We start from the raw sequence: 10,740 nt of genomic DNA, 5'->3' as shown, positions 1-10,740 counted from the left end.
AATCAATCCCCTAAACCCAAAAGATCCACAACCTCGGGGTAAATAATAGTAAAGATCAACAGCAACCCCAACTCAGTGCTAGTAGCTCATCCCCTCCACCCTTCTCTACTGTTTCTGAAATCTGAAGCCATGGCACTGCTGTCAGCAAATGCTTCTGGAATTTGCATTGCTTTTTGGAGCTGCATGCAGTACAGGTGTTTCTCATTTACTACAAAGATAATTAAGGTAACAATAGCTTTTGCATGGAAAGATATGCTCAAATGGGAGAAAATCTAATAATGAGGTGAAATAAAGGGGTGTGGCAAGAAGTTCACAAAGTCACATGCAAGAGTGTTTTAAAGTTCATCTGGGGAACATTATCAAATGATTACAACATGCCAAGCACCACTGCTGCATCTAGATGCCTCTGAGGTCATTTGTCCCATACTGGCATGGAAGCTTGAGCTCTAAATCCATCACCTGGAAGACATCAGGCAGTTCCAGCAATTCTCAGTCTATTATTTTCTGTATCTATGATTCACTGAGCAAAGACTTATTAGTTAGTCTAGTACCTACTGAAACAGGAGTGTCCCCCCAGGCTATACTTCTAAAACCTTTATGCATGCTATTTGCAAAATGACTCAGGCAATAGAGTTCTTATCACTTCTGACGATTTCATAGCCACATTTAATGTACCATGTGCATCAGCCTGACTTCATGCACACTGTACTGTTCCAGGAATGAAGGAGTGTAACTGGAAGGTGCGTAACAGGTAGGGCAATTGGCATAAGGGCAGGCTGACTGGCATTGTCACTTAACAGTACTAATTAGCTCACCTGAAGCAAATCAGAGATGTGACTAAACTGCCTCCGGTAATGGTCAGTCCACCTGGACAGTGCGGTAAGCTTGAGGGGGCTGTTAGCAAGAACAGGAAGTTTGTTGTGTAGCTATGACCTCCTAAACTGGCTGTGATCTCTGCTTTGAGCCGTACAACAGCAGATTGGCTTCTAACGTAATTTTATCTGCTGATTCATTTAGGTGTGTAATAAGCCCACTGGGCACGTCCAGACAAGCATGCACGTGCTTCTTGTAGCATCTCAAACTGGTTTCAGATGCCGCAAGAGGCACACTGAGAATGAAAAAAATACTTGCAGCGCAGGCTCAAAATTTGATACCTGGATTTCCAGGTATCAAATAAAAACATCCCAGAAAAAAAGCGGTGCAGGGCATAGTTCCTCCAAGGCAAGCCAGGGCTCGGACCTACAGAGACATTCGGGCATCCAGCCAGAGCATCTCTATGGTGCCCCCCCGCTGCCCTAGCATGCTGCCTTCACGTGCAGGGCAAGCAGGAGCAGCGCAAGGCTGTGACTGGGGCGCTGTCCCCATTAAGTAGGGCCTGGGGGAAGGGGGGCTGTAGATTTGTAGGGGTTGTGTGGGGACTGGTTGGGGGGCATGGGTCCTCTGTAGGGCCCCAGCTCCCCCGCAGTAGCAGTGGCCATGGCGCACTCAGGGCCCACTTCAGCCAGAGCCCCCAGTGGTGCAGTATGGACCCAATCATCTCAGAGCCGGCATCGCCTGTGCTCCTTGTCATGGGACCAGACTGGCTTGGCACATCACGGCGCCATGCCATGTAGCTTTAAACAGCCCTGGGGCTGCTTGGGCTGTCACCCAGGGCCCGACTCCACTCATAGGGGCCTGGGCCAGGTCCTGCCTCCAAGGGCCCCGTGCGCCATTGAGCCAGGCCGTATCCATGGAGGCAGGACCCAGCCTGTCATGAGACACAAACCCTGTGAGCAGGGCTGGGGCCCGGGTGACAGCCCGAGCAGTCCTGGAGCTTCCTGAAGCCATATGGCCCATGCCAGGCTGGTCCTGTGACGAGTGACACAGGCAGCATCAGCTCTGGAGTGATTGGGGCCATACTGCACTGCTGGGGGCTCTGGATGCAGTGGCCCCTGAGTGCCCCATGGCCACTGTTGCTGCAGGGGTGAGCTGTGGGCCCTGTGGGTGGAGCTGGAGCCCTGCAGGGCGGGTATGTGGGCACTGTGTGGGGCATGTACCCTGTGCGAGGCTGTGGTCCTATGGGGGGAAGCTGTGGGCCCTGCAGGGGGATGGTCCATGTACTGTGCAGGGGGCTGCATCCTGTGGAAGGGGCAGGGAACCCACCCCTCCTGAGCAGCACCCTCCACAGTCCACCCACACCATCCCCAAGCCACCCTCACAAACCCCTCACTCACATACCCAGCCTCAAACCCCAAACTCCCGCACAAGCCCCATACTCCCCAAACCTCACCCCCACAAACCTACACCCACCCACAAACTCTCCCCACCCACCCCCTCCAAATTGCTTTACACTTGTAAATAGATCAATAAAACTTTGCCCAACTGATTTCTATATAGGGGTGTTTCATTTTAGTAGCGGAAGAATACTATTTTGGGTATTTTAATGAGAGGATTTGGGTTTCTTATCAGAGTATTTGCAATTCATAAACAAGGAACACCAGGATCTGTGCTGGTGAGGTAAGTGGGGTGACCTGTGCAGAGGAGCCTATCCAGGGCCAGCACTGCGAACCAACTGGAGGGCAGATGAGGTGGCTGACCTCTTGGCCATTTGGGGCCAAGATGACATGCTTTGACAGTTCTAAGTGGGACACCACAAGGAGCATATGATCTGGGCAATAGCTGCCCAGGTGGCAGAGTGGGGGCACCCCATCCAGGTCTGGCAGAGGTGCAGCCTTGGGGCTGCAGGTCCAAGGGGGTAGATGCTGTCACAGGTGGCAGCAGGTCACAGCCAGGCAGCAGCCCACACTGCCAGACTGCTGCAGTGGGTAGAGGCTTCAGGGGCCAATCCAGGTTAGGGCTGCTTCAGCAGTCCAGCTGGCACAAGGGGTAGTGCCCCAGATGCTAAGTGGCTAGGCCTCAGAAGCTCCTATCTGTCCTTCTGATTACCATGGACAAGGCCTACCTTGCTAACTAGTAGCCCCTTTTTACGGGGGCTAATGGACAAATGGGACAACTCCATTCTTGGGACAACTAATGAAAAAAACAGGATAGGAGTGTTGTGTGGGTCAAAGGGTCAAAATGTGAAAATAAGTGCGTCTGAGAGGGACACCGAGCAGAGCCCCCCTGAGTCATACCCACTGGTCCTCAAAGGCATCCAAGGAGCTGGTGGATGCTGCCCACTGGTGCTCTGCCCAAAACATTCACAGACAAGTGAGAGGAAAGTGGCCCCGCAGTCTCTGGGCACTTTCCAAGCCAGAGCCTCCTTCCTGGTCAAGTACAGGGCTCATTTGGCCAGGGCCAGGAGGAGGTTGACCAGGAGGTCCTGGGATTTGGTGGGGCTGTGGATGGGGTGACCAAAAACAAAAAGGTGGGGGGTGAAATTCAACCAGAACCTCAAAAGGAGGCTCGAGGTGGAGGTGGAAGGGCTGCAGCCTGGCTCGCTCAAGGGTCATGTGCGCCAGGGTCTCCCTCCACCTGCAGAAGGGGCAGGAGACCAGGGTGTCCATGAAGCTCGCCACATACATGCCCATGGCAACAGCCCTCAGAAGCTCCTAAGGGCAAGTAGCCCTGAGCTGCTCACCAGGGCAGGTTTTTATACAGGCTCTAGCTCCCCTGGCTACAGATCTGGGAGGAGCTGGGCAGGGTTATTTTGCCCTGTGGCACAGTTTGCTCCACACCAAACTGCATGTCCAGGCACATGTGCTAAGCCAAAAATCCCTGGCTCAGATTTGTGCCACTCCCATTTGAGCTTCTGCAAGCGCACGTGCCTGTATGTGTGCACGTGCCCACTGATGGCTAAAAAAGGAGACCTGTTCATTTAAAACTTCAGTAACTAATAAAACTGAATAAGGTTTTTTTAGACCAAGTTAACCCCCACTAAACCAGTGAAAGTCCCAATAAGGGGAAAATGGTGGCAAAGAAGTAATGAAGAACTATGAAATATCATGGAACAGTCCCTCATTACAAGTGTTGTGTGTGCACAGCAGTTAGCATGGCTCAGCCATGTGGTGAGAGCAGAGGAATTAAGAAACATCAAAATTATCTACTATCATCAACTAATAGGGCAACATCCTTGAGGTAGGCCTTACTGATGGTTCATGGACAACATTGAAAAAAAAAAAAAAAGACCTTAAGGTATTTAATACCTTCAGGGACTGAAAAGAGATAGCTCATGCTAGCTGAGAATGGAGCTGCAATATCAAGGAAGACAAAGCTCTTCAAGTGCTGGGTAGCTATTAGAAGTAACTAGAAATCAGTAACCCCTTGTTCTGCTCTTAGAATAGCTATTAACTGACTAGTTTTTGACCCTGTAAGCTGGCAGAACCAGTCTGGTGCACTAAGTGGACTGGTGCCACAGGCACAGCACAGGGGGTTGATCTGTGACAAATGCTGCATACAGTGCCCATGATAGATCAGCCCTGAGTACTGGCTCCACTGTGTAGTCTTGATCCAGCCTACAGTTGAGCCCAGCAAACCTCATCTGAATGAGGTTGATGCCTCCGGTCTAACTTATTAGCAAACACACACAGTCAGCTCTAACACAATAGTAAGACATAATACCTTAATCTACCATGGATAAAGCAGAGGAGTCATGACAGCCAACATCCTGCTGCTGCAAGGATTGTTAAATTATGCTCAAGAAATCCAAGGAAGACAGCCATTTCCTCCACTACAGAGGAAGAATGGCTCATGGGAAAGACTGAGTTCTCTTTTGCTCATGATCAATCCCGTAAGGCAGCTAAGACTCCTTAATACCATGTCAAATCAAGTTGAAATGAAAATAAGCCCTCTGCAAAGTAAGTGGTTGGGTTTATTTATTTAATTAATTGGATCCCTGATTTTGGATTCAGTTTAAGGGCCAAATTCAGCCCAGGTGAATCAGCTGGTGTAATTTGCTGTGGTCAGTGATGCAGTCCATTAAGCACACTTCCATCGTATCCCACACTGATAGTTGTTACAAGAATTAATATGCATTTAAGTTCTCTTTTGATCTCTCACAATATAGAAATTAATAGAACATTTTTTCTAATATATGCTGTTCTGTAGTTCCTCAGAACTCATTGTAAGCCTTCTAATAAATAGAAATGTCCACACAAACGTTGGCTGACAAACCTAAGTGGCAGATGTTGGATCAGCAGGTGATATAGGTCAGACAAAGCTAACTGGAAATGGAATCTCCCATGACTATTAAATTTGCTGAAGTGCAGCAGCCTTGAGACCTCTCTGCAGTAATAGAAAGATTCAAAGACATGTTTCTGAATCTCAGCATCTGCCAATACTACTACTACTTAGTTAACGTAGCTTACAGCCCAGCCATTAGCCTGCGCCTCTAATCACAACCTAGCCTTCGGCATTTTTTGTTGCTGGTATTTTATTTTTTTGTCAAAAATAGAGGGTTTGTGTTTTTTTGGGGGGGGAGGGGTGTTTGTTTGGTGGGGTTATTTTACACAGCAACAATTAAGTAATTTTATTGTGGTTAGGTCTTATTGCAATGTTTTCTGAGTGAACCTGGCTGCTTAGGAGGTATGGAGGAATTTAACTGTGAAGATTATAAAACGCAGACATTTCAGAGGAAATTGTCACAGGTATTTCAAGGTAATAAAGAGTAGAAAGTAATTCAACCCTCCCTGGTCCACTGTCTCTTATAAAGGACTCAATGGCTACTTAGCAAAATGAATGTAAACCTAAATCCAAGAAAATAATTCCTTTGCACAGCAGGTACCAGCCTGTGGAATTTGCTGCTGTCTCGAGTCACAAAGTCTAATACTTTGGCTGGATTTAGAACTGCAAGACTGATTTAGCATTTGCATTTAGATATTTATTCTAAACTTAAATCACTATTTCTCAGGCTCCAAGGTATAAACTGATAGGGTCAGAAAGAAACCTACCCTATCTCCCAAAGTGCAGCACTGGACATTTGGCCCCTCTATTGCTGTGGGTTTCTGATCCCTTCCTTTGAGGCATCAGATATTGCTCGTTGCTAGGAATAAGACACTAGACCTGATAGACAATGGCCTGAACCAGCATTGCATTAGTGTCATGTAAGTGACACTAACATTAAGACATATTGTACGTGAAGTTAAGACATACCGGTTGCCCTACAGATCCCAGGCTGATAGGAATCTTTTCCTCCTAAACGTGTGAAACAATAATTGTCTAAAGTACATTACTGTCCTTTCCACCTCTCACTGTCCTACTTCCATGTGTGCCAAAAACTGGCATGCCTACCAGAGTTGTAACACCAGGCAGCTGTTGGCACTATGTTCTCATATGGGTGGGTGAATATTTAAAGGTCAGCATATTGCTTTTGTCTGGGACTCATCTGTAATTAATTATCCCTGAACACTAACTCATGAGGGATACACATATGATGCTAATTCCATGCAGACTAATGTCTCAATATTTGAGATGTTCATCGTGTTATCAAATATGTTTAGACATTTCCACAGGAGCAGAAGCTGCACCCTAACTTCTTGGGTTAATTCCATGCTTCACAATACAGTATGGAAACTTTAATTGCTACATTTTTATAGCAATGTTGAAAATTAACTTTACCGTGTCCATGATATACATTTTTCAAAACTGCTTTCTAAAAACATGGCACTCCACATCTCCAATATTTCTCACCTTTCAAAGTAAAACACTAAAATACATACACAAGTTGCCAATAGTTAAGAATGGACTGGACTATATTGTTCTATACATCTTTGTACAGGATCTTAGTACATCCTTAGTACAGGATCTCTCGCAAATACTCTGGTAAATGTAAGTGGGAAATGGCTTGTTTTCAATGACATTTACTGTACTGAAGGCTGGATAGAGTTGCATCATACAGACTAACTAAATCAGAGATGTGTTGTGTAGCATACATTTTCATGAACAATGGCTTACTCCATCAGATGCTATGGGCATCTGGATGAAATATGTGATGAAGTAAGTCTGCTGCTTAGAGAAGCTTCTCTCTTTTATAGACTAACTGAATCAGGAATATCTCTTTGATTCAGTTAGTCTGTAAAGGTGCAAATCTATCCTGTCTTCTACCTGACTTCAGACTAGTATTGCTAACCACCTCTCATTTACTATACACACATGCTGAATCCTATCTAGACCCCTAGAACTGTGATTATCTGAGCTGGGCTGCCCCAGGACATTAGGCTGTTTGCAAGTACAAATACAAGTGGAACCATAGCATTGTGTAGGCTGAGTGATAAAGTAGCTGAACAAAACTTATTTAAAGCAACTGCCCAGTTATTTCAGGGCTGTCTTTCCTCACTTCTCAAATGAAGAACTCATAAGGCACATACCCACAAGTGGGAACATGCATTTCCCTGGGGGCAAGTAGTAGCAGCACACCTTGTGCCATTGCTACTTGTCCCAGGGAACGCCTTTGCCATATGCGCTCTGGAACGTGGCAAGTTCTTCTGTGGGGTAGGGGAGGCTGGGACCAGCAACTATGCTGGCCCCAAAGGCCTTACCTGAGGTCCTGGAGTCCTCCAGGAGTTGCAGCCATGGCAGTCCTGCAGCAAGGAGCCTGGACAGCAGCTGGACTGTGGCTCCAGTCAGCCAGGCTCTGGTTTTGGGCAGCACATGCGCCACCCTGCTTTTTTTTTGGCATGGGGTTTTTTGACTCCAGGAGATTCTAGGGTAAAAAAAACCCCTCATGCTGCAAAGTACAGCATGGGGAACGCCTGCATGTGCAGTGTGTGCAGCACGTCCGTGCTCATCTGGACGCAGCCATAGAGTGCAAAAGGTTTACTACTGAGCTAACATAAATAGAAGTCAGGAAGGTTTTCAGTTCTGGGTCTATACATTTCAAAAACCCAAATATATAAATGCACACACACACACACACACACACACACACATGCATGTGTGTATAATGAATCTTGTCCTTTCACCAATATTATAACTGCCAGAAACTTTCCCTTTGGCCTAGAGGATTTGGGGCATTGTCAACACCATTCTGTATGGGAATGCTCCTTGATTGCAATAAGGAAAGACTATGCAGAACACAGGCTTTACTCTCAAATAACTTCCATTTTTCTCCAAAACAGTTCCTTCACACACACACACACACACACACACACACACACACACACACACTATCCCATGCCACGGTGCAGTAGGTACAACCACCACCATAATAATATTGACACTGCATTTGTTATAGTATAATATCACAGAACTCTGCAAATTCCTCCTCCCAGGATAAACAGTGGAACAAAGTGTCTGAACTTCAAAACTTATATTATTACATAATTGTTATAATTATTTTGAGAAATAATATTGTATTCAACAGCAACAAGAAGTTAGTTTGCTTCTGTTCTTTGGGAAGGTTTCTGGAAATCAGAGAGATTTCCAAGGGGAAAAATACTGTGGAAATCAAAAGAACTGAAACTCCAAAAAACTGTTTACATGGGTGACAAATGGCTTTCCAAGGTTTGCATAAGTTCTTTTTGCTGGTGTGTATTAGCGAGGAACTTTTTCCCCAAAGGAACATACTATCCAAGACTGTTGTCCTACTCAAGACAGGACAGCTCTTTGTCCCCAGGAATTGCTTAAATCCTGGAGATTAACTATTTTTGCCGGTCCCCTTTGTGCCCCCCTCACGAGGTGAAATGAACTGAAGCAGCAGAGAGCACTTAGCTTTTTTTTTTCTTTGCCTCATTTAAGATCTGTTTTCTGAGTGAATGAAAACAGTATTTAAAGTTAACGTATTGTCTTTGTTTTTCCTCACTGCCTGTAGAAGGGCCACTCCGGTTGCAGGGATGTTTGAAACAGATTCCACGAGCACGATCTGGAAACCCTGGTTGAACTGATTGATTATGTTTAATTGCATTCTGTGTTTCATAAACGCAGTATCGTAAATCTACCAATTGTCAAACACAGCAGGGTGATTAATGGAGCACCAGCTGTCTGTAGAGTTACCAAGAAATCTCCCAAAATATGAAAGTCTTTGAAGACAAATGTTTTTGAACCACTGATGTGGCATGTGCTTTGGTAGGAGATCAGAGTTGGGGGAAGGTGTGGGAGGAGGAGGGCCCCAGACAGAAAGCATGTACAGTACAATCAAAAGCAATTAGCAATGTTGTATTTTCACTTTTTATCCATCTACCACAAGCCAGAGCATAAGGGAAACCACAGCAGAGTCTCCCTTCATGTTTATTGCAACATCGCAGGGCAGGAGGGATGGCTGGTCGGCACAGATACACAAGTTGGCTGCACCAATACAGTATGTGAAAAAGTTTATCGACTCTTAGAAGGCCCAGAACTGGATGATTTTACCATTTGGTTTGGAGCTGACATCCTTCACACTTAAAGCAGTTAGTGCTGGATAGGAGACTGGATGTAAAATTTGGGAGTGATTTTAAAGAGTTGTCAGAACCAGCCTGAGCTATAAATGCTGCTTCCGGATCATTAAACCTAGGATAAACACAGCGTCTGTGAACACAGCGTCAAGTGAAAGTACCAAACAAAACATTGCCAAACGCGACGGAAAAAATGTTCAATTCACAAATGCGCACATTGCTATTATGGACTCTGTTGACAAAATATATATTGAAATATCTGAAAAGCTTGTGCATTATGAATATTGAGCAGTTAAATTATATGTAGCTTCATGATTTAGCAATCCATAGATGGGACAGGATCTAATATTAATTATGCATATTTAAGAAGGAAGCAGATCCTTCAATAGCTGCACGCACTTTGGGAGTGCTGTTGAATATTAAAAAAAATTAGAGCCAACTTCATGGGCCAGATATGTAACTGGCATAAAGCAGTATAGCGCCCCTGAAATTAGGCTGATTTACAGCTATCCCCATAAGTAGGGCCCTACTGAATTCACTGTGAAAGCAGGCTGCACTGTGGCTCCTTTAATCTTTCAGGTTCCCCTTACACCCCTCCCCCTCCCACTGCTGATTGGTGGAGGGGTCCTGGCTGGCGGCTCACTCCTGATTGGTGGGAAAATGAAAGCTGCAGCTTTAAACATGGTGCTATTTTCCTCCCCACTGGTCAGCAGCAAGCAGCGGGGCCACCGGGGCCACTTGGCCAATCAGCAGCAGGGAGGCAAAAATGGTGCCATGTTTAAAACCATGATTTTCACTTCCCCAGCCATCAGAAGTGAGCTGCAAGTGGGTCCCTTCCACCAACCAGCAGCAGGGGGTTGCACAGGGAAACTGCAAGATTAAAGGAACCTCAGCACAGCCTACTTTCACCGTGAATTCGATAGGGCCCTACCAATAAGTTTAACAAATGTTATGGAAATAATTGACATTTTTACCAAATTTATCATTTTTAAAGGTAACAAGATTTTTACAAACAGGCAAGAAGTGTTTTGCAAATCAGCAAGTACCATGATAAATTTCTTCCACTCTAAATATTTAAAAATGTAAATAATTTTCAATATTGAAAAAAAAAATGAAGCGCAGGTAAAAAAGCTGGTATAAAGAATAAAGACCAATGATTAATGAAAGAAAATAATTGGAACAAAAAGTTGTCTGCACAAAGTTGCCTTGAGGGCAAATTTATTTCATATTTATTGGCAGTTTCACAGTAAATAAATCATACAGGCATTCACGTTGGCAGCTTCACAGCACCAGCAGAGGTAGAACGAGCAGGAGCGTTCTTAAGTGCAGACTTTGAATTGAAACCAAATCCTAGCCTGAAGACTGTCTTCTAGCACCTTTCTTTTGAGCATGTTGTCTATTTTGGGAGTCAAATATCATTCTCCCCTGAGCTCAAGTCCTTAAGTCAGTCTTT

The sequence above is a fragment of the Alligator mississippiensis genome, chromosome 6, assembly GCF_030867095.1.
Source record: "Alligator mississippiensis isolate rAllMis1 chromosome 6, rAllMis1, whole genome shotgun sequence".
NCBI lineage: Eukaryota > Metazoa > Chordata > Crocodylia > Alligatoridae > Alligator > Alligator mississippiensis.
Note: the sequence above shows the minus strand (reverse complement) of the source record.